Source organism: Acinonyx jubatus, chromosome E4 (genome assembly GCF_027475565.1).
Source record: "Acinonyx jubatus isolate Ajub_Pintada_27869175 chromosome E4, VMU_Ajub_asm_v1.0, whole genome shotgun sequence".
Lineage (NCBI taxonomy): Eukaryota > Metazoa > Chordata > Mammalia > Carnivora > Felidae > Acinonyx > Acinonyx jubatus.
Window position 1 is genome coordinate 20,018,139 of NC_069395.1, and position 25,142 is coordinate 20,043,280.

The 25,142-nt window shown below is 34.5% G+C and overlaps 1 pseudogene; it reads right to left on the reverse strand.

The window, feature by feature from the left end:
• Window positions 1-204: 204 nt before the first annotated feature.
• Window positions 205-867, reverse strand: LOC106979394 (40S ribosomal protein S10-like; annotated as a pseudogene).
• Between the last annotated feature and the right edge of the window lie 24,275 nt (window positions 868-25,142).

Consider the following 25,142-nt stretch of genomic DNA (forward strand, 5'->3'; position numbering starts at 1 on the left):
TTTAAGTAGGATTTTATAGTATCTCAAGTAAAATGATTTTTTAAAAGCATTGTTCATTTAGCCCCTTAAATAAAGCAATTTCAACATCACAGAAGTTTTATGTTAGCAAATTACAATACTATAAACAAGTATGTGCATGGCAAAGACACAATCAAGTTAAATAAATGTTATCACTAGTTTTTCTAACAGACTTTTTTGGTCTATAAACACACAATGCATTCTAATTTAAGAGTCTTTGCTCTAATTTTAAGTCTTATATTTACCTATCCAGTATGTACCTGTACCAAATGAACTAGTGAAATAGTTATCTTGACATTTCTAACTTTTTTTTCTGGCTACGGATTTATTCAACACAAAACAATCTCCAACTTTACTGAGGTGGCTGACCACACACACTCCAAATCTTCCTCTAAACTCGAATTCAGTTGCTGACCCAGCCAAGGCCACAGCTTTCTTGTAGGCACCAGGGGGCACAGCACTTCCTCTGTAGGTGTCTCTGTCAGCTTCCCCTCATGTGAGTCTTACAGGTAGCTCTCCCTCCAGACCTTTGAGCCATGGCTTGCCAGTCTCAGGACAGCTATGGCATAGAGTGGCAGGCTCAATCTCAGGGGACAGGTTGAGGTAATCATGGCGACATTGGATACTCTCACTGGGAAGCTATCAGTAGTAATGTCTCTAGGCAAACTGTTCCTTTACATAGCCTCGTTATTTGAGACACTGCAAAGCCTTCATAATGTAAAGATTTGGCACATTCTGGTCTCCCAGCTCAAGGTATTTAGGCATGTGAGCATCCTTTCTGGCCACCATCACTCTCTCCTTGAAAAGGAGTTCATAAATGGCAATTCAGTTCTTCCTGGGCATCCACATCTCAGCAGCTGCTATGTCCAGAGCCGGGGCCAAAAAGCTTATCTGGATATTTCAATGCAATATTTTGCCTCCACTGTTTAATGATACATCAGTAAAATATTGAAAAACGGTTATACAAAAGGTATTGGGCCAGGCACTTTTAGAATAAAAAAGTGTGTGCATAACACCTGTTTAAGTAATAACAGTATAAGACATTAAATAAATATAATTTGCTATGCAAATAACAAATGTCTGTAAATTTTAGGAGTTAATCATTTCATGCTAGAGGCTACTAAGAAAGTGCATACTGAATATACTAGTTATTAACAGTAAGTATAATTTGGAAAAGTGGCAATGATATGACATGCCAGGTAGATAGAACATAGGCACACTGGAGAGAGACAGCATGATCACAAGTGACCACTAGATCTGTTTGTAGCACCCACAGCACCAGTAAAAAAGAGCAAAGGCTACTGATAAGTTTTGTAGCATAGAATGTATTCAGTAAGCAGATGGAATTCAGTGCAATATGTACTTTGTATGATAGAGAATATGTTACAAGTCTTAATGTAAAACTCAGTCTTCCCTTGCTGGCTATTTGTTATAGCTTGAATTATGCACAATCCCCCCACCAAAAACAAACAAACAAAAGTTATGTTGAAGTCCTAACCCTGAACAGCAGAGACCATAACCTTATTTGAAAATAGGGTCACTGTAGATGTAATCAATTAAATTAGAATGAGATCATTCTAGAGTAGGGTTGGCCCTAATCCAATATGACTAGTGTTCTTATAAGAAGATGGTCATGTGAAAAAAGACACCTAGGAAGAATGTCATGTAGAAATAAAAACAGATTGGAATTATACAGCTGAAAGCAAAGGATTTCTGGCAACCATTAAAAGCTAGGAAGAGGCAATGAAGAGTTGTCTTGCCAGTTTCATGGGAGGTTAGATCTGCCAACACCTGATCTCAGGCTTCTGCACCCCAGAAGATAATGAATTCTTGTTGTGTGAAGCCTCTTGGTTTGCAATTTGTTATGGCAGGCCTGGCAAACTAATACAATGACTATACAATACCATCCGATGGGCCAAAGTTTGGCAATGCATATCCTTTGCATATGGCTGCAGGAGCTATAAGAAATTACAATTATTTTTTCCTTAAAGAAAATCAAAACAAAAAAACCATTGGGGCACCTGCCTGGCTCAGTCAGGAGAGCATGTGACTTGATCTTGGGGTCATGAGCTTAGGCCCCACATTGGGTGTGGAGCCTACTTTAAAAGAATCAAAACAGAAGTAATTTTTCTTGTTGGTTTCACTTAGTGCTCAATTCTACTTTGGGAAGTCAATAGATGTAACTTGAGAAATTATCAAAATGTTACATCATCATTCAAAAGATACTGGTCAACTATAAACAAATAACACGTATGCATTATACTATCTAAAGTACCAATATCTAGGGGTGCCTAGGTGGCTCAGTTGGTTAAGCGTCCAACTTCAGCTCAGGTCGTGATCTCCTAGTTCATGAGTTCAGGCCCTGCATTGGGTTCTGTGCTGACAGCTCGGGGCCTGAAGCCTGCTTCAGATACTGTGTCTCCCCCTCTCTCTGCCCCTTCCCTGCACATACTGTCTCTATCTCAAAAATAAATAAACATTAAAAATTAAAAAGATAAAAATAAAGTACCAATATCTAAATATAAATGTATGTTTAGAAAACATGGATAAAGATAAATTGATATCTGAATTTAGGCTTTTTACGACACTGTGACAGAACAACCAAGAAAATACTGAAGTTGTTTTATGGAGGCTGATTTTAACATTTTTATTAATAGGCAAAGATATATCTGTCCAGATATAAATACTTAGTTTAATTGTCACCCCCACAAAAAATATAGTGGGACCATGAAACACACATTAAAAAAAAAGTCTGTAACAGTGGGTTAGAAAAGAAGTCTTGGGACAAACAGTATACAGACTTGTAAAATTAAGCACTACTTTTTTTAAATTACTCATCTTAAATAGAGAAAGAATTGGGTAAAAAGAAAATATTGGTATTGGTGATACATGTTTATGACAAATCAAAGCTGCACATTATCTCCAAAATTCTGTGTTAGTAAATATAAATTTAAAGTGATTTTTATGTAACATAAACATTCATTTCTATAAAGTGTATAAATGACATGGAATAATAAAAACCTTAAAAAAATCTTAATTATAATAAAATTAAAAGTTTTGAAAGCAATTTCAGAATGAAAGTAATAAGTTATGGTATATACAACATATTTTTTAATACAGCAGAATATTACTCAGCCTTATGGAAGAACAAAATCTTGCCATTTTTGACAACATGGATGGACCTCAAGGACATTATGCTAAGTGAAATAATTCAAAGAAATGTTGTATGATCCCTCTTATGTGTGTAGTCTAAAACAAAACAAAAAATGAGTAATCTAACTTTATCCCTAAAGAAACTAGAAAAAGAACAAATGAAGTCCAAAGTTAGTAGAACAAAGGAAATTAAGATTTCAGAATAGAATGACAGATTTCAGAATAGAAATGGACACTAAAAAAGAAACAAAACAGATCAATGAAACAAAGTGCTGATTCTTAGAAAAGATAAAATTAATAAACCCTTAGCCATATTGATTAAGAAAAAAGGGGACTAAAAATCAGAAATGAAAGAATTAACAACTGATGCCAAAGAAATATGAATTATGAGACTATGAAAAATTATATGCCAGTATTAGACAACCTAGAATAAATGGATAAATTCCTAAAAACATAATCTTCCAAGACTGAAAAAGAAATTTAAAAATGTGATCAGACTAATTACTAGTAAGAAAGTTGAATCAATAATCAAAATTCCCAACAAAACTCCAAGACCAGATGGCTTCACAAGTGAATTCTACCAAAAAATTAAAGAGTTAATATCTATCCTTTTCAAACTATACCAAAAATACAAGGGGAAAGGAAATGTCCAGAGTCAGCTAGAAGGTCAGCATGACCCTGGTATCAAAACCAGACACAGACACTACAGAAAAAGAGACCTACAGGCCAATATCCTTGATAAACACAGATGCAAAAATCCTCAACAAAATATTAGCACACCACACTCAATGATACATTAAAAAAAATCATATACCACGTTCAAGTGGGATTTGATCCTGGGATACAAAGATGGTTTAATATCTACAAAATCAATGTTAAACACTATATTAACAAAATGAATTATAAAAACCATATGATAATCTCAACAGATGCACAAAAGCATTTGATAAAATTCAACATCCTTTCATGATAAAAACTGAGAAACTGGGTTTAGAGGGAATGCAGCTCAACATAATAAAAGCCATATATGACAACCAAAAGCTAATATTATATTCAGTGGTGAAAAACAGATCTTTTCTTCTAAGATCTGAACCAACAGAAGGATGTCCACTCTCATCATTTTTATTCATTATAGTCCTGAAGTCCTAGCTGCAGCAATCAGACAAGAAATAAAAACCATCCAAATTGGTGTGGAAGAAGTAAAACTGTCACTATTCATAGATGACATGATACTATAGAAAATCCTTGAGACTCTAAAAAAATCCATTAGAATAAATGAATTCAGTAAAGTTTCAGAATACAAGACTAATACACAGAAATTTATTGCATTTCAATAAATGAATAATGAAGTAGCAAAAAACTCTAAGAAAACAATCCCTTTTATAATAGCATATAAATAATACCTATGAATAAATTTAACCAAGGAGGTGAAAGGCCTGTACTTTTAAAACTGTAAAACATTGATGAAAAGAATTGATGATGACACAAATGGAAAGATATACCATGATCATAAATTGATCATAAACCATACATACCATAGTATGGTTAAAATGTCCACACTACCCAAAGTAATCTACAGAGTCAATGTAATCCCTACCCAGATATCAACAGCATTTTTCACAGAACTACAAAAAAAATAAACCAAAAATGTATTGAGCCACATAAGATCCCTAATAGTCAAAACGATCTTAAGAAAAACAAAGCTGGATTTCAAGCTATACTACAAAGATGCAGTAATCAAAACAGTATAGCACTGCCACAAAAATAGATACATTGATCAATGGAACAGAACAGACAGCCCAGAAATGAGCCCACATTTACATGGTCAGTTAATCTACAATAAAGGAGAAGAGAATATACAAGGGAGGGAAAGCTGGTCTCTTCAATAAACGGTTTAAGAAAACTGAACAGCTATCTGCAAAATAAATAAATAGGAAAGAATCTAGATTATTTTCTTGGTGGGTTCAAAATGGATTAAAGGCCTAAATGTAACCTGAAACCATAAAAATCATAGGCAGCAATCTTTTGGACACTGCATCAATCTTAGCAACATTTTTCTAGATATATCTCCTCAGCCAAGGACAAAAACAAAAATAAACTATTGGGACGACATCAAAATAAAGAGCTTGTATACAGCAAAGCAAACCATCAATAAAATGAAAAAACAACCTACTGAGAGAGGACATTTGCAAATGATATATCTATTAAAGGGTTAATACCCAAAGTATATAACTCAACACAAAAAAATCTGATTAATAAATGGACAGAAGACATTTTTGCTTTGCAAAAAAGACATAGATGGCCAATACATGAAAAGATGCTTAACATTTGCAAATGATATATCTATTAAAGGGTTAATACCCAAAGTATATAACTCAACACAAAAAAATCTGATTAATAAATGGACAGAAGACATTTTTGCTTTGCAAAAAAGACATAGATGGCCAATACATGAAAAGATGCTTAACACCACTAATCATCAGGGACATGGAAATCAAAATCACAATGAGATATGATGCAATGGCTAGTATCAAAAAGACAAGAAATAATAAATGTTGGCAAGGATGTGGAGAAAAGAGAACCCTTGTGCACTGTTGGTGGGAATGTTAATCATGCACCACTATGAAAAACAGTGTTAAGTTTCCTCAAAAATTAATAATAGAAATATCTTAAAATCCAGTAATTCTACTGCTTCTTATTTACCCAAAGAAAATGCAATCACTAATTTATAGAAATAGGCACCCCTGTATTTATTTCAACATTATTTATAACAGTCAAGGTATGGTAGTAACCTAAGTGTTCATTGGTGGATGAAAATGTGGTACACAAACACAATGGAATATTACTCAGCCATTAAGAATTAGATCTGGCCAAACCATAAGAGACTCTTAAATACAGAGAACAAACTGAGGGTTGATGGCGGGGGCGGGGGGGGGGGGACATACAGGGGAGAGGGGAAAATGGGTGATGGGCATTGGAGGGCACTTGTTGGGATGAGCATTGGGTGTTGTATGTAAGCAATGAATTATGGAAATCTACCCCTAAATCCAAGAGTGCAGTGTATACGCTGTACGTTAGCTAATTTGAGAATATATTTTAAGAAAAGAATTAGAGCTTGCCATTTGTGACAACATATATGGACCTAGAGGGTATAATGCTAAGTGAAATAAGTCAGACAAATTCCACGTGATTTCACTTATATGTGGAATCTAAAAACAAACACTCATAGATACAGGGAAAACTGGTGGTTGCCAGAGGAGAGGAGATGGCAGGGAGTGGGCAAAATAGGTGAAGGACAGTAAGAGGTATTAAACCTATAATATAAATAAGCCACAGGGATGAAAAGTACAGCATGAAGGATCTAGCCAACAATATTGCAATAACTTTGGTGACAGATGGTAATCACTCTTATTATGATGAGCACTGCATAATGTATAGAATTTTTGAATCACTATGTTGTACACGTTAAAGTAATATAAAGTGTATGTCAACTATGCTCCAGTAAACAAAAATAAAAGGATAGGCATCAGAAAAAACAAAACAAAAATAACAAGTTCATAGATACAGAGAATAGATTGGTGGTTAACAGAGGTAGAGAGGTGGAGGGTGGGAAAAGTGAGGGAAGAAGGTCAAAAGGTTTTAAGAGAAATCAATTCATTTAAGTAATTAAAAATGAGCAAAGCTACAAAGGGAAAAATGAAAATATGTCCATTTTCTATTTTGTTTGCTTTTCTGTACTGGATAGGTTCTGGCATTATCTTCCATTATTCCACCAGCAGTTGGATGGCTATTTTACACATTGTTATTTTTTGAGAGTAGATACTAGAGGGGTAAAATATATTACATATAAATAACTTTATTGCACAGAAATACGGATACCATATTGGATATGGATACTAAATATGGATACTGTGGATTTTTTTCTGTGAAGAAATTAAATATTATTCCTTTATTACATGATAGAAGATACTGTTACACAAATAAGTAAGTACTGCTTTTAATTTTAAGGAGATCAAAATCTGATGAGGGAAAACTACCTGCCTTTTCCTCTTGCTATGTCTCCCAACCTTCCCACCAGGGAATTCTGTTGCTAATCTGTGTGATTTATATGGGCATCTGTGCCCTGTATTCATGTGCATACTTTATTATTTCATTTGTTAACATGATACCCTTAGGGTTTCAGATATACTTTATTACAAAGAAGTCATTATTGGCAAAGCATTATTTTAAATAAACATCAAAATAGTTGTGTGTATATTTACAATCAACATCACTGAGCTAGAGGTATGAATTGAACTGATGTTCAGGTTGGGTATCATTTGCTTAGGACTATACCTCCCACTTGATACAATCAAGTTTTCTAATTACATGAAATTATTTAGGGTACTGTCATTCCTAGAAGGTATGGAATGACATGATCTCTATTAATTGCTACTGATTTCCTTCTCTGGGTAACTCTAGGATGGAAGTAAAGGAAGCAGTGTCTATAATCATTTGATAAATGACTTCTGTTTTTAAGGATATCTTTGCACAACACTGAAGATCCTGTAAGAGACTGTTATGGTACATTGTTCCCTTGCCATCATTTTCAACAGCCTAAAATTAGAGTATTAAGAGAGATCCTAGGATGCAAAATACATTTTTTAGCCACTGAATTATATGCCACATCACTTGTCTGCTTAATGAGAAACAGGTGGCTCATTTTCAATTGCTACCATTTATTCCTTTGACATAAACTTGTTTTCCTTACTTTCATGGTTCTTTAATTTGCTTGTTATATTATTACTCTCTGAAGGTAAAACTAGTAATTTCAAGAATGGTTGGTATGAATTGCCTTGTACATCTGTAACAAAGTGTTCTCAATGCCACAGAAAGTTTCATAAGGAAAAACAGAAATGGGTAGGAAAACTGGAAAAATGAATTTCTAAGATACTAAGGTGAAACTTAAGCAGGGGAAACTAATTTCACATATTTATTTTAACCTAAAAAGTAGAAAAATAATTCAGAACTAATTCTTGACTCAATTTATCACAAATTGATATGCTATCATGCTAAATATTTTACAAGCACATCTAGGAAATTAAAATATGCAATGCCACAAAAAAATAAACTAAAATTTTAAAATACCTACCTTAACGTTATTAATTAATCACTATCAATTTCGGGGTAGAATTTATTTTAATGTATGGAATATGCCATAAATCAACCATGAAGTCCTTCAAAAAGAATAAGCAAAATGAAGCATATTAATTGCAGAAGTTGTTTGGGTGATAATAATGTAACATGCAAATGAAGTTAAGACCGAAAGTCACATTATAAGCAAATGAATTGCTTAACCTGAAACAAGACTGATGTTTCTTTTACTTTCATCAATAGCTTTTACCTTCTTTGAGAACAGGCTGTATCTTACATATTTCTGCATTATGAATGTCTTTCATTTATCTGGGCAAACTGTTATCGACTCCTTCCTGTTTTAGGTATACAGGAATAAAAACAAATCCGTACCCGCCCAAGGTCTCACTTACTCAACAAAAGCGATTCACATTCATTTTTTAAAATATTTATTGTTAATTATGATGACCTTCATTTCATTAAAAAGGCCTTAAAAGGTTATAGACCAAATTTTACCTACTGCAAGAAAGTTTATAGTTATTGCAAATTTTTCATAATTGCTTCACAAATAATTTTGAGCAAAGATCAACTTTTGAGCAAGTTTTACTTTGTTTTTATTTAATTCTACTTTTTCTTAATCTTTGTCATCTTAAACTAGTTATACAATTTTAGGTCTCAGTTTGTCTTCCAAAATTGAGGGTAATAACAACGATCTGAAGAGTTGTGGGATACATCTAGGTAAAATCCAGGAGAACTGTGTCTTACATAGAGGTTAGGTTCTAATGTCAGTCCTTATAGAAAAAAAATCTAATAAAAACTACCTTTAGGAATAAAACCCTTAAATTCCTCCTAAGACTATATACGGTGTTGGGTATATAATCCTTGTACAGGAATACAATACTCATCTGTACTCTTTTGTTTTTTAATTCTTTTAATGTTTCCTTATTTTTGAGAGAGAAGGAGACAGAGCAGGAATTGTGGGAGGGGTAGAGAAGGAGGGAGACACAGAATCTGAAGCAGGCTCCAGGCTCTGAGCTGTCCGCACAGAGCCCAATGTAGGACTCAAACCTGTGAATCTTGAGATCATGAGCTGAACCGAAGTCAGATGCTTAACTGACTAAGCCACCCAGGCACCACCCCCATCTGTAGCCTTTTAGATCAAAATGTGTTTCAGAATTCAGAATAATTTGTATTTTAGAAAGCTAGTAGATGCATGTACCTTTTGAATTAATACTTTAAGTTGATCTCTCCCAGCACCTTGTGATCAGGCACAATATTTCTGCAATGTAATTGCATACTGGAGTCATGTACATATTTGTGGGAAAGCTATCAAGGTAAAGGGAAGATCCAGTGTAAAGACATGGAACAGGGGACATTTTAGTGTTCAAAGAAAAATCAGAGGCAAGGTGTGCCTGTATCCATGTGATCAAGTAGGAGAGTGAGAGGAGAGGTGGTCATGAAGCTGACAGTGTGCCTGAACTGGATGGCCATGTCAGTCATTGATCCAACTGTACCTGTGTGATACGGAATCACTGTGAGATATGAGTATGGATATGACACCTGACATATTTAACAACTTTGGCTTCTATACAACGATCGACTAGCATATGGGGGGGGCAATAGAAAAAGCAGGGAGATCATTGAGGAAGCCTTCACAAAAATTAAGGTGAGAATTAGGATTGCTCCGATTATGTCAGTGACCATGGAGTTTTGGAGAAGAAAAAAATTTAAGGTAAAATTGATAGAATTGGCTGACATATTAGATGTGGACAATGGTAGGGGTGGGATAGAAGGGATAGAAGGGAAGAGGGGAAAGAGGGAAGAGTTTCAAAGGATTTTTACTTGAATAACTCAAAGCATAAGATTTTCATTTGTCAATATGGGAATAATATAAGAGCAGTTGATTTTTAATATATAAAAAAAGTCAAGACTGGTTTTGGCCATGTGTTAGGTAGATATATAAGGAATGATGTCAAATAGGCTGCTGAGTGTAAGGATCGAGATAGAGTCCTAGACTAGAGATATACATTTGGGAGTCTTCAGTGAGCTGAAAGAATATAAGATCACAAGATTGATGATGTTATAGAGAAAAATGGATGATGACATAGAACAGAGAAGGGGAATAGGTCTGCACACTCAATCTAGGTCTATCTTTGAGAATATCAGAAAACAACCAAGAGGACTAAGAATAAGGTAGAAAACAAGATAGAGGAATGCCCATGACCTAGTGAAGAAAGTGTTTCAAGAAAGGGGGAGTGAAAATAATTGTATGAGAAATCAAGGAGAATGAGGACTAGGAGTGATCATTTTATAAATCAACATAGAAGTAACTAGTGGCCACCATGAAAGTTATTTCATCGTTCAGTGGTAGATGTGAAAATATGAGTTCAAGGACTATAACAATATAAGAACTGGAGAATACAAATGGACAAAACTTTAAAGATGATTGATTATATCACAATAATGGAATGGTAGCTGAAGCAAAACATAGGTTCAAGAGAGAAGTGTTTTCTTCCTTTATAAAGAAGCTGAAACAGTATACCAGGAAGTATGATCATGATGGACTTGATTCAGCAGAGAAGGCAACTTATAGGACAAAGATGGGAGAATTGTTAGATCAGTTTCCATGAGATAGGTGGGAGGGAATTGGATCTGGCACACAGGTAAAGGAACTGACCTTGTTTAGAATATAAACATCTCATCTTATGGTAACAGAGGGGAGGCATGCAGGTTGGCAGAAGATGTTAAGATGCAAATTTATGGAATATGACTGAAACAATTTTCCCAGTGTATTAATAAAGAAGGTGGTTAACTCAAGATTGGGGAGTGGATTTTCAAGACTGGTAGACAGAGGAGAAGGTAGGAGTAATCTGGCAGAGTGGGGAGGTGAACAGCCTAGGGATGTGTGATGAAACTGAGGCTAGACGTAATTAAAATGAGAATTGTGGGCACCCTAATGTACTTCTCCAGTAAAGTTAATGTACTTCCCCAGTAAGTTTAAGTGCCCAGGATGATACAGAGAGCAGACAGAGACGTGGATTTAACAAGAATTTAATTTTAACAGGTAAAAAAAGTGACAGAGACAAAGGGTTGAGTGTGTATAAAACAATGACAGTGTGGTGGACTTTTGACCAAACATAGATGAATATTTTAAAAGGTAAAGAAGAACCATGTGAAAGTGATATATTTGATGGATTGTACATAGCAAAGTGGAGAGAAAATTATGGAGTCATTGCACTAGCAGGAATGTCCTAAAAGACATGAAATTTTAGGAAGCAAATGCTTAGAAATTAATTTATGAACAAAAGCTATGATTGAAAATAAAAATGTCCAGGCTATGCTTTGCATAGACTGCTGGATTAAAATGTATGAAAACAGGTATTTTGAGGAGAGGAAGTAAAGCAAGTCAAGCAGTCATTCATCTAAGAATTTAACACCTAGACATAGAATTTCTAATATCCTCTTTCCATGTAACAAAATTTTTAATCATAGCCATAAAAAACATACAAATAAGGAATAGGCAAAAAAAATTAAATCACAGTCACTGAAATTTTTCTTTAACTGAATTTTCATTTACCACTCCTTACTGCTTTAACACTGGTATCATGCACTACCAAGGAGAACAGAAATAATCCCAACAATTACAAACCATTGTGAACTTTCTTTTACAATGAGGACATACAGCCAAGTCTAAATGTGTGAGGGCCAACTATATAGAAATGAGAGTTCCCCTAATTAGCTCCCATATGAATTAAAGTATTTACTAAAGAAGTGAACAAAACTAATTTGAAGCTAAATATAGAGTACGTTTTGAAACTAATCATAACTATAATTGACTAGAATGTAGCCCACTGGGGTGACCGGGTGGCTCAGTTGGTTAAGTGTCCAATTCTTGATTTCAGCTCAGGTCATAATCTCACAGTTCGTGCGCTCAAGCCCCACAAAGAGCTCTGTGCTACAGTGTGGAGCCTGATTGGGATTCTCTCTCTCTCTTCCCCTCTCTCTCTCTGACGCTCTCCCACTTGTGCTCTCTCAAAATAGAAATAAACTTAAAAAAAGGATGTAGCCTATTAAAAGATTTTTTCAAAGGGTAGTATATTCTTACTGACATTGTCTAGAAATGCTGTCACATGGTAATAACATGCAGACCAAGTTTACCCAGTGTTATTTTTAAATCCTCCACTGAAAATTTGCTCCTCATTATCTGTACCTGGGGGTAGAATGCACTCATCACTCTACTCTTAATCTGACCAGGAAATTAGAAGTATCCTGAATATATTGAAATCATTCATAAAGAAGATCATTACTATTGGAGAAAACAACAATAAACTGGGTTTAAAATGCAAGATAGAAGGGGAGTTTAAAAGGCCATAGAGATATCTGTGACAATGATAAATGTCATCTCATGAGCTTCTATGCTGTACATTTTAAGAAAGAATGGTCATATCTGGGTATGGCAATGAAAAACAAGATAGACTATTCTGTTCTAAGCCAATGGCCTGTGGACTATTGCGTGACATAGGAGATATAGCCCTCTTGAGAGGGCTACAGAAAAGGCAGTATTATCACAAGAGGGCCAGCATCTGGCCTTCCAGATGTACAAGATGGTGTTCACTTGTATTTTTTTCTCTAGGTAATATAGAAAAGGTGAAATATATCATAAAATAGGAAGGAAGTCTCTGACTTCACACTATCACCCCAACTTATCCACATGCAATTTTTAAACACCACTACCTCAAATGAGATGTGACAGTGTGCATGTGAAGGTGTGTTGGGGAGGGCAGTTGATTTCTAACATTCATATAGGAGTCACAATGTACTAGTTACTTTCCATCTCCATGATGTGATACATATCTATTTCCACTTTACTCAAGAAACAATATACAACTCAAACCTTGTATTTTTCTTCCTCAAAAATCACACTGCACCAGCACCTCTGTTAGATGCAAAATGTTATATGATCCAAAGTCCAGAGAAAACATGCTTTCTTTGATGGCATTCTTGGTCCAGTCACTTCCTAGGACAAAGTTCTATACTTCTTTACTGTCAGATGTACCCAAAAATATCCAAGGAGAGATGACAAGACGCTCCCTTCGGAATATCAGTTAAATTTGACTGGATGATGGCTCAAAATTTTGACAGTTTACCATATTCAATGTTCTATGCTAAGTGCTTCGAATTAATGATATGTGGTCTTCCTTAGAATAATCCTTTGAGGAAGACATAAGCAGATCAATTTGCAGATAAGGTAAATAAACTCTGGAAATGTCAAGTAAACTGCCCAAACTCACAGGGCTTGATGAACTGCAGAGCAGCATTCAAATTTACATTATTTTTTATTACATGAAAAATACAACTATATACCAGCTTTCAAAATAAAATTTTTTAATGTTTATTTTTGTTTGAGAGAGAGAGAGAGAGAGAGAGAGACAGCGTGCACGTGCAAGAGTGGGGTAGGGACAGAGAGAGGGAGACCCCGAATCCAAAGCAGGTTCCAGTCTCTGATCACAGAGCCTGAAGGGGAACTCAAACTCACATATGGCAGGATCATGACCTGAGCCGAAGTCAGATGTTCAACCACCCAGGCACCCCTACACCAGCTTTCATAACTACTAAATATGAGACACAGAGTTTCGTGGCAGCAATACTTTAAGTATCTGCAAATTGCTCCATTCTACAAAAGCAAGACTTCAGAGAAAGTGGGTGGAGAGCAGGGTCACTCCAAAACCCTACCCGAATGAACACAATGATGGAAACATCAATAAAGACATAACCAAGGTTCTTTTTTAGAGGTCATATATCAAAATATTAACAAAAATTTTTCTTAATATTCTGTAACTCCAAGGTCGCTTGAAAAAAATACCATTTTCCTACTCCATATATATTTTTTTAATTTTTTTAATCTTTATTTTTGAGAGAGAGAGAGAGAGAGAGAGCGCGCGCGAGCGGGGGAGGGGCAGAGAGAGAGGGAGACACAGAATCTGAAGCAGGATCCAGGCTCTGAGCTGTCAGCACAGAGCCCTATGCAGGGCTCCAACTCATGAACTGCGAGATCATGACCTGAGCTGAAGGACGTTTAATCAACTGAGCCACCCAGGTGCCCCCATTTTCCCACACCATATTTAAAACACTGTGGCACAGGGTGCCTGGGTGATTCAGGCAGTTAAGTGTCTGACTTCAGCTGGGGTCATGATCTCACAGTTTGGGATTTTGAGCCCCAAATAGGGCTCTGTACTGACAGCTCAGAGCCTGGAGCCTGCTTCGGATTCTGTGTCTCCCTCTCTGTTCCTCCCCTGCTCCCACTCCGTCTCTCTCTCTGTGTCTCTCTAACTCTCAAAAATAAAGACAAAAACAATTATAAATAAATAAATAAACAAACAAACAAACACTGTGCCTGTCATATCATTCTTCCTGAAGACGTAGGTTTTAGGAAGTACTGGCCTGAATAAAACTGTCCCTCCTCCTTACTCTTCAACTAGGAATGGCCAATGAGTCACATTTAGATAAAATGTAACATTATTAAGAAAAATAAAGTTTGTGCTGAATAAAAACTATTCCAAATCACATCAGTGCAACAAAGTCATTCAAGAGGCTAAAACCCAGTTCTTTTCCCTGGAGGTATTAAGAGAATTTATTTTTACCGTACTTCTCTTTATTAATTTTACTGCAATACAGTTGATAGATTTCTGTGTTTTAGATGTATGTCTTTGTATGCCTATGTCTTCCATAACATACTACAATGTATAGGGTATAGACCTTTTAAAACTCTACATTTATTCATTTAAGTAAAGACCTAATAATAGTTGTTTAATACATAGTTGCTTAATGATATTCTAAAACTTTTGCCCGTTGTTGTATGTTTACATAGAATTATTGTGAACCCTATTTACATGTGACGACACACATATGCATATAGAATGTATGTTAAAGGGTGTAATATATAATCTCTTTGTTCCAGATTCACTTTTTCTAATAACCCATAAGCTAGGCACTTTTCTGGGATCAAGAGTTACAGCAGTGATTAAAACAGATAATGGACCTCCCTCATTGATTGTCCAGACAGTGTCAGGACAACACAAATAGAAAGGAAAGAGGGTGACTGGCAGGGGTGAGGAGATCTCTTCCATTTTAACTTGGTGACCATGGAAGTCTTATGAGTGAGGGTAGAGACCTCCAAGCTGAGAGAATTGCAAGGACAGTTTACGTGCAGCAAAGCAGAGCCACTGGAGATAATGAATCAGGGTTGAGTAGGAACTGAAAACTTGACCCCCTTTTTTTTTCCCAAAAAAGTGAAGAATGTCAAAATAGAATTAGCTACAAAAAAAATGAGTTTTTGAAAAATCAATTACAAATTTCACATTAACTGAAAAATAGCACAACAATTACAAATCTAAGAAAATTCTAATATCTTTTATTAATCAACTGATACCCTTTTTCATTATTTTTTTCTATATTTTTCAGTTATATACTGTTAAATAGGTCCTATATGGCAATGATTATCTAAGAGTGGAAGATAATTTTTTCTAGTATACTTGATCAATTTTTTTCCTGAGGGATTAGAAAACCATCTTTTACTTTTAAAATGGGTATTCAAAACATCATCCAATTTTTTTAGTATTACTGTTAAACTTTTGAGAACTTCTATAAATCTTTTTATGTGTAAGTTATAAAATCTCAGGGCATTTTAATTTTTCTTGTAAAGTAATTGTAAAAATTATTTGAACTGACAACAATCCATGTCATTGATGTGGATTCACTATAATGCTGCATTAACAGTCATGTTATCTTTGTTAATATCAGTATTTTGTGTTAAATCAGCATGAAATTAAATTTTTCCACCTTCTATTCAAACTATTATCTACTCTTCATTAAGTGGATTATCAAACAACTTAAGATTCTATTCATCACTTCAAAATGTATTTTTCAATGAATTACTGCTTTGATGGGATGTGATTTTTATTTCATTTTGCTTCTTGATATCAAAATAATTTCAATTTATTTCCTTACTCATTCTTTTCACTTCCCTTTAGTGACTGTAAATCTTTATCTCTTCTCTGAGTTCCTCCATAATAATTTTTTAATATGAGAGTACTGCACATATATGTTAAATCAAGAGTCTAATTTCTTATTTGTTTTGGTGAAATGTTTCAAAACCTCATTCAATTGCATTTAAAGCATTATCAACTTTAATGTTTTTTTTTCAATTTGTGTTTGAATTTATAAAATATCACTGCCTTAATCTTGTAAGGCTTGGATGGCATGATAATCAAATCTGTGGAATGTGGCTATAGGGAAACTGAGTAGGTGTTTAGAGGTACATATATTTTTCATAGTCACTTCAATGTGTTTGTGTATATACGAACTGTATATACTGTATATATATACAGTATATATACAAACTGTATATAAAAATTTTTAAATTTTCTAATGTTTATTTTTGAGAAGGAGAGAGAGACAGAGAGAGAAAGCGTGTGAGTGGAAGAGGGGCAAATAGAGAGGGAGACACAAAAGCTGAAGCAGGTTCCAGGCTCCAGGCTATTAGCACTGAGCCTGACGCAAGGCTTGAACTCACAAACTGTGAGATCATGACCTGAGCCAAACTCAGATGCTTAACCAACTGAGCCACTCAGGCACCCAACACACACTGTATAGTCAACTTACTGTTAGCTGTTTGGTGCAGGAATACATTTCCAAGAATTTTCTTATTAGAGACTGCATTGACATAGCTGGCACTTCTTAAAAAATGTTTACTTATTTTGAGAAGGGGGGGGTGGGGAGAGGGAGAATGGGGCAAAGAGAGAGAGGGAGACTCCCATGCAGGCTCCGCTCTGTCAGCATGAAGCCTGACACAGGGCTCAATCTCATGAACCGTGAGCTCATGACCTGAGCTGAAATCAAGAGTCAGATGCTTGACCAACTGAGCCACTCAAGCATCCCCATGGCTGGTAATTTTAATGACTGTAAAGAAAAAGGTTTCATATGAATATGTTCTGATACCTCACCACTGTCACTTGGCAGGAGCAGATATGTAAAAAGGTAAGCTGGCATGGAAAAAAGGCAATGACTTGTGGTTGAATTATCTTCTTTTTAATCAGATGGGCATACTGTCGGGGCCCTACCCAGGGCCTTAAAACGTGGCTGTACAAGTGAGGAGCAAGTGAAGAACTCTGAAGCTTCAGTTTTATTGGCTGTGCAGGAAATCCAACACTTGAGGCCACTGAAACTAGAGCAGAGAGAAAATGGGGAGATGGATTTGGAGGGACAGCCAGAGGAGAAGGATCTTGTGCAAGCTGAGGATTTGGAGATTGATGCTAAGGCAGCTACTAGGGGACTCATAAGGGATGTAATATTATTCATTAACAGAATTGCTTTGGCTGCTGACTTTGGGGGGAAGGGAGGACTCTTGAAGCCCAGTTAGAAAGATATTTTAGTAATTCAGGTGTAAGATGATGGTGACTAAAGTATTACTAGTCATAGAGAGGTAAAAAAGAAAAAAAAGGGAAAAATGCTTAGATTGGAGCAATATTTTGAAGGTAGAGTTGAAAGGTTTGATGGATTTGATGAATGGTGTCAAGGAAAGAAACTAGAATGATACTAACTTAGAGAATAGATGTGCTATTTCCCAGACTGCTGAGAAGGAAAAAAAGGTTTTGGCCAAGCACGTTTTGGGATGCCTATTGGACATATAAGTGTAAGGGGGTTTGAGTAGATAAGTTAACTGAGTCTGGAATTTGGTGTAGAATTAGGATTAGATAAATAGGTTTAGATGGCATCAGCTTTGGGACTTGATGATGTCCCTAAAGAATGAGTATGGACAGAGAAAAATCTGAGAATTGATCCTACGCACATCATTAAGCAGAAATCAGGAAATGGGAGAAATAAAAGGCAGGCAGGGGATCCAGAAGCCAAGAGAAGAAAAGGTTTCCAGAGTGTATTTAACAATACATGTCTGACTTCACTGGCATGGCACTTGTGCTGTCACACAGGGCCCTCTGCTTTTATTACTTCCCTGCATCAGTCAAGTACTAATGCTGAAAATGACAGATGTTGGTCACAGGGTGTAATTCTTCAGTTACCAGATGAACAAGTTTTGGGGACCCAATATACAGCATGGTGACTACAGTTAATAAAACTATATATTTATATATTTGAAATCTGCCAAGAGTAGATCTTAGGTGTTCTCATCACATATGCAAAAAAATATAACTATGTCAGGTAATATAGTAATGATTGTAGTAATCATTTCACAATCTATATGCAGACTGTCTCTGAGGATGAGTACTTGAGTAAAAGTCATGTACAATGAGAGGAGACCAATACAAGGAAACAAGAGGAATTAGAAGTTTCTAACATCTACAGCTATTGCAAATATTCGACACAGACCAATTTCTAATCAAATTAACATAAAGTCTCACACTAAAGGTATATACCTCAGCCTCCACTACACAATTTAACATTCTTGGTTTTCATCAAAAAATTACAATAAAAAACACATTCTAAGTAGACAAAGTAAGTATCTGAACGAGATTCACACATGACCTGATTTTGGTATTATCAGATACAAAATTTTAAATAACTACCATTAATATTTTAAGGTGCTAAATAGAAAAAGACTATATACAGGACAGAAGGTTAATATAAGTAGAGATGGAAATTCTAAGAATAGGAAATGCTGGCAATAAACAGTCAGAAATGCATGCCTTTGATACTAATTCAGACTGGAAACAGGTGAGGAAAGATCACTGCTTTTGAAGATAGGTTTATTGAAACTTCCTAACATGAAGTGTAAAGAGAAAAAAAAAAAGAGAACATCTAAGAACTATGTGACAATCTATAAAGATAAGTGTAATTGGAACACCAGGAGAATAAAGAAAATGAAACAGAAGTATTTGAAACACAAGGGCTGAGCCCTTTTCACATTAGTGACAGACAAAAGGTCACAGATCCTGAGGATCCCACCTTAGAAAAAAATGATAGCAAGAAAAAAAGAACTACACTCAGGCATATTATATTTAAGCTACAGGAAGCAAAAGGCAAAAGCAAAGAGAAAATCTTGCAAAAGGCCAGGAGTGATGAGAAACAACTTACCTGTAAAGGAACAAGATTAAGAATGACACTACTTGGGGGTGCCTGGGTGGCACAGTCGGTTAAGTGTCCGACTTCAGCCAGGTCACGATCTCGCGGTCCGTGGGTTCGAGCCCCGCGTCAGGCTCTGGGCTGATGGCTCAGAGCCTGGAGCCTGTTTCCGATTCTGTGTCTCCCTCTCTCTCTGCCCCTCCCCCGTTCATGCTCTGTCTCTCTCTGTCCCAAAAATAAATAAACGTTAAAAAAAAATTAAAAAAAAAAAGAATGACACTACACTTTTTGTCAGAAGCCAGAAAAGTAAAAAGTACAGCAAAATATTTAGAGTGTTGGGGAAAAAAAAAATCAACCTAGAATTTTATAGCCAGTGAAATTATCAAGGAAAATGAAAGAGACTTTCATCTTCAGCAGACCTATACCCTCCAAAATAGGTCAAAAAAAGTTCTTCAGAGAGAAGGACCTTCTATAAGTCAAAAATTGCTCTACGTAAAGAAGAACACTGAAGTAATAAATGAAGGTAAAATGAACTATTTTCTTTCTTGATTTAGAATAGTTTAAAGTATTAGTAGCAATGTATTGGATTATAGAATTTGGATAGGAAAAATTAATGGCATAATTTTCATAAAGAATGGTAGGGATGAACTAAGATCACTCTAAGTACCTGCATTACACATGAAGCCACATAGTGTTAAGTTGGACTTAGTTAAAAAACTGGAAACTCTAGGGCAACTACTACAAGACATTTTAAAAAGAGGATTAGAGGATATAAAATGGAATTAAAAAAATTTATGTTTATTCATTTTTGAAAGAGAGAAACAGAGAACAAACAGGAGTGGGGTGGAGAGAGAGGGGGACACAGAATCTGACTCAGGCTCCAGTCTCTGAGCTGTCAGCACAGAGCCCGACATGGGGCTCGAACTCACAGACTGTGAGATCATGACCTAAGCCGAAGTCAGATGCTCAAACGCCTGAACTACCCAGGTACCCCTGGAATTTTTTAACATTTTCAATTATAGAACAGAATGCAGAGAAAAGAGGAATAAATACAAATGCAACTAAAAATAGTTACAAATATGGTAGATACCAATCCAATTATATCAATAATATTGATATTGATCTATTATATCTATTATATCAATTATATCAATTATATCAATGTAAATTAGTTAAATCACCAATGAAAGACAGATGGTCAGAGTGAAGTAAAAATAGGACCCAACTATGTACTGTCAAGAAGAAAAATATATTTTAAATATAAAGACTCTGATATAATAAAACCAAAGTACATGCCATCCTAACACATACACACATGCATGCACACACAAAGAGCTGGAATAACTAATTTCATACAAAACACTTCAGAACAAGAAAAATTATTAGGAACAAAGAGGAACACTACATGATAGTGAAGTAAATTCTCCAAACCAGAACATTAGAAATATCTTAAGTTAAAAATACAACATATAATATTTTCAGGATACAGTGAAAATAGTACTTAAACGGAAACTTATAGTATTAAATTCGTGTTAGAACAAAAGAAAAATCAGTCATCTAAGCCTGAAATTTAAGCAAGTAGAGAAGGACAGTTTAAAACTAAAGCAAGTAGGAGAAAATAAAGTCAAAATGAAAATGGAAAAATGGCATCAAAATACAGTTCTCTGAAAAGATCAGTTATAAACCTCTATCAGATATAGGAAAAAGTGACGACCCATATTACCAGCATCTGAAATGAAAGAAGCATCACAACTAATCCTTTGTTTATTAAAAGGATAAAGGAATACTGTAAAAACTATGCTCACTAATTTGATAATTTAGACGAAATAAAAATTCCTTAAAAGATACAATGCACCAAATTATATACAAAAAGATACAGATAATCTATAATGCCCCATAATTAAAGAAATCAAATAATTAATAACGTTCCAAAAAAGATAGCACCAGGACCAAATATATTCACTGATGAATTCTAGCAAACATTTCAACAGTAAAAATAACAAATTCTCCACAATCTTTTCCAGAAATTGAAGCAGAGGGAAAACCTGGATGCCAGCAATACCCTAAATACGATGAATACATTAGAAACACGACTACAGACCAATATTTCTCATGAACTTATGCAAGATTCCTTAACAGAACATTAGCAAATCAAATGCAGTGGTGTTTAAATTATATTTATTCCATGTACACAAGGCTGTGTTCAACATTTTTAGATTATTGATGGAATCTACTACATCAATAAAGATGTTAAGTTATATAATTAAGCAAGTAGAGCAGAACAGCTTAAGACTAAAGTAAGTAGAAGAAAATAAATTAACAGAAAGCCAAAATGATAATAGAATAATAGCATCAAAATATAGTTTGACAAAATTCACAAATTCATTATAAAAACTGAGCAAACTACAAGTGTATAGGAACAACCACAATATGATAAGGAAGAAACCTACAGCTACCAACAGACTTAATACGAGATGTAATGTTTTTAAATGTAATGTGAGAACATTCATGAGATCTTGGAACAGAAAAGAGAATATTACATAAAAGTTAAAGAGGTCTAAGCATAACTTAATAACATAGCAATTTTAATTATTAATTTTAATTTTGACAAATGCATCATAATACTGTAAGATATTAAAAAGCAAAACTACGCTATGGGACATACGAAATTCTGTACTATCTTTGCACTTTTTCTGTATATCTAAAACTGTTCTAAAATTAAAAGCTTATTTTAAAAATACATTATGTTCTTATTCAATTTACTGTTTAAGAAAAAATTTTTTCAAATAAAAAGTATTTTCTAAACTTCATACTATTTTAAACACAAAAATGTATCTGGTCAGTGTATGTGTTTTGTATTTATTAAGCTACACATTGAAAGAGATTCATGTATTTAAGAACTATAGATTTATTTAATAAGCAAACTAGGTTAGATAGCAACTGAAAAATGAGATGTTTACAGTCTGTTATACAATTCATTTGTGAGTTTGTTGAGATGAACATTTTCTCACATAAACATGGTTAGTGTTCATACTAAAACTGAATTGATAAAAATGATTAAATCTATGATATGGTTGAAATACATATGGGTAACAAATTTTTAACAATGCTGTTCAATATTTACTCCATGATTGTTGGCTTTAAAGATTATTTTGAATGTAGCTACTCTAGAATTTCAAAAAAGGTTTAAGAGAAGAAAACAGATAAAAGTCCTTGCAGAAATTCTGAAGGGGTGTCTTGTGAAACTAAGGGTTCTGCAACTGAAATCCTTACCGAACGGTCACTTTGTCATATCTAAATGGAATTTCAACACAGGACTTTGGAAAACATATTTGTGAGACTAGAAATACCTTTACACAACAGGAGCCATATTTATTTCATAGGAAATAAAGAGGCAAAGAATTGTTTAAAATGTGTATTTACCATACATATTTAAACATTGCAAGCACTATAAGGATTGCATATGGAAGATTAACCTAAGAGCAATAAAAGAAGTTTGTGAAGAAAAGTCATTGGATCTAATAAGCTGTACTAAATACCACATAAAATTTCCTGGTATATCTTAGTAATTTCCCAAATCAGCCTTATTAAGCATATCAAATTGTTGAAGACACTGGAAAACTGAATTATTTCTATAAGCAGATTAAGGCAATAGACACACACACACATACACACACACTGATTTTACAGTCTGACAAACTTAGGTTGCCATCTTAAGGAAAAAATAAATTATAGCTGTAAAATCTGTGCAACAAATATGTCAGTCAGGGGCACCTGGGTGTCTCAGTCAGTTGAGTGTCTGACTTCAGCTCAGGTCACAATCTCACGGTTTGTTAGTTTGAGCCCCCCATTGGGCTTGCTGCTATCAGCATAGAGCCTATTTTGGATCCTGTCTCCCTCTTTCTCTGTCCCACCCCTGCTCACCCTCTCTCTCAAAAATGAACAAACATTTATAAATTATATATATATATATATATAATTAAACATATATAAAAATATATTTATATATAAGTAAAACATATATATAAATACATATATTATAAACATAATATTTATAAAATATCTAATATATATACACATGATATAAATATTTATAAACATTAATAAAATATATAAAAATAAAATATAAACATACATATACATATATGTATATATACATATATAAATATATAAATATAAATACATACACAAATATACATATATAAATAAATGTATAAATATACATATATAAATATACACATAAATATAAATACATATATAAATATACATATATATTTATATATATATAAAAACAGATTCCACCCTGGACAATAAGCAGATTATTAAAGATTAGGCAGCTCACAAAATCTTCAGGGAAATTAGAAAAACTGGCTAGAAGCCATGTACCTAAAAACAATTTGCAACCACACTCAGATCTGTATCATTAAGAGAAATCATCATGGGCACTAGTGAACATAGGATTAGACTCCAATGACTCCATGCCTTCTACTCTTTAAGAGATTCCCACATCCATGCTCCCAAGATTTCATGCTCTTCATCTTCTTCAAATGCCCCTCTAAATGAAGTTTCACATGGTGTATCTGCTTAGAGAAGCATAGAATGCTGGTTGTATCTAGTGGCAAGAGAGGCTCAACTAATGAATTCTGGCTTCTATGCAAAGTAAGGATTTACTAAAAACTTAGAATCATACTGTTCAAGAGATTTTAGGCAACCATCAATATGGCCAATGTCTATTATACGTTTTAGATAGCTTATTTCATGTACATTGATTTCATTCGGTAATGCTGTTTTACATAAAAGTAGCTTCTGTAAACTTCTTAACACCATGACTACAGTATATTAAATACTCAAAACATGGATATTATTATTGGTTTGCAAAAACTTTTATAGAAGTTTTAAACATTTATTATAGTCAAGCTAGTCCTGCTACCTCTATCAACAAAATTATTATAGCCACTTAGCCTAATAGTAATAAAAACATAAATTATAAAACTGATTTATCATATTACAATTATAATTGTATATCTCATGAGGCTTACTAATAGGGATAAAAATTACTGGTCAAGGAGAACCTGGGTGGCTCAGTCAGTTAAGCATCCAACTTTGACTCAGGTCATGATCTCATGGTTCATGGGGTTAAGACCTGTGTTGGGCTCTGTGCTGACAACTGGAGCCTGGAGGCTGCTTCAGATTCTGCACCTCCCTCTTTCTCTGCCCCTCCCCTGTGCTTGCTCTCTCTCTCTCTCTCAAAAAATAAATAAACATTAGAAAAAGAAAATTACTGGTCAAAAAAAAAAAAAAGCACTATCACATTCAAATGACTCCTTCATAACATTAAAATCTATTAGTAGCATTCTTGGTTTTTGCAACAATTTCTCTGGGATTGGATTTTGTGAATCCTGTCATGAAAGATAGAGTACACATATCAATATATCAACAGTCCAGCTTTTGTAGAGAAGGCTAACAGGTCCCAAGTAGTGGTCACTTGCTAAAGTAATCATTTGGAGGTCTACTGGGAACTTAGTTTTCCTTAAATCCTTCTGCCATAATTTATGGAATTTCCCATTAACTTATGGCTTCTCATTTCCTCAGATTTCTATAATCTAACAATCAAACTTTTAAAACTTGAAATAGAAAGTAATGGAAACCAGGTTTTTATTATTTAAATTTATTATTTGCTTTCTTATCTCTAATGTACATTTTACAGACTTAAAAGAAAATCTTTGGAACTGTCAGTGACTATTTAAAATAAGTAGCTTCCAAAATAAATGACTTGTCAGTTT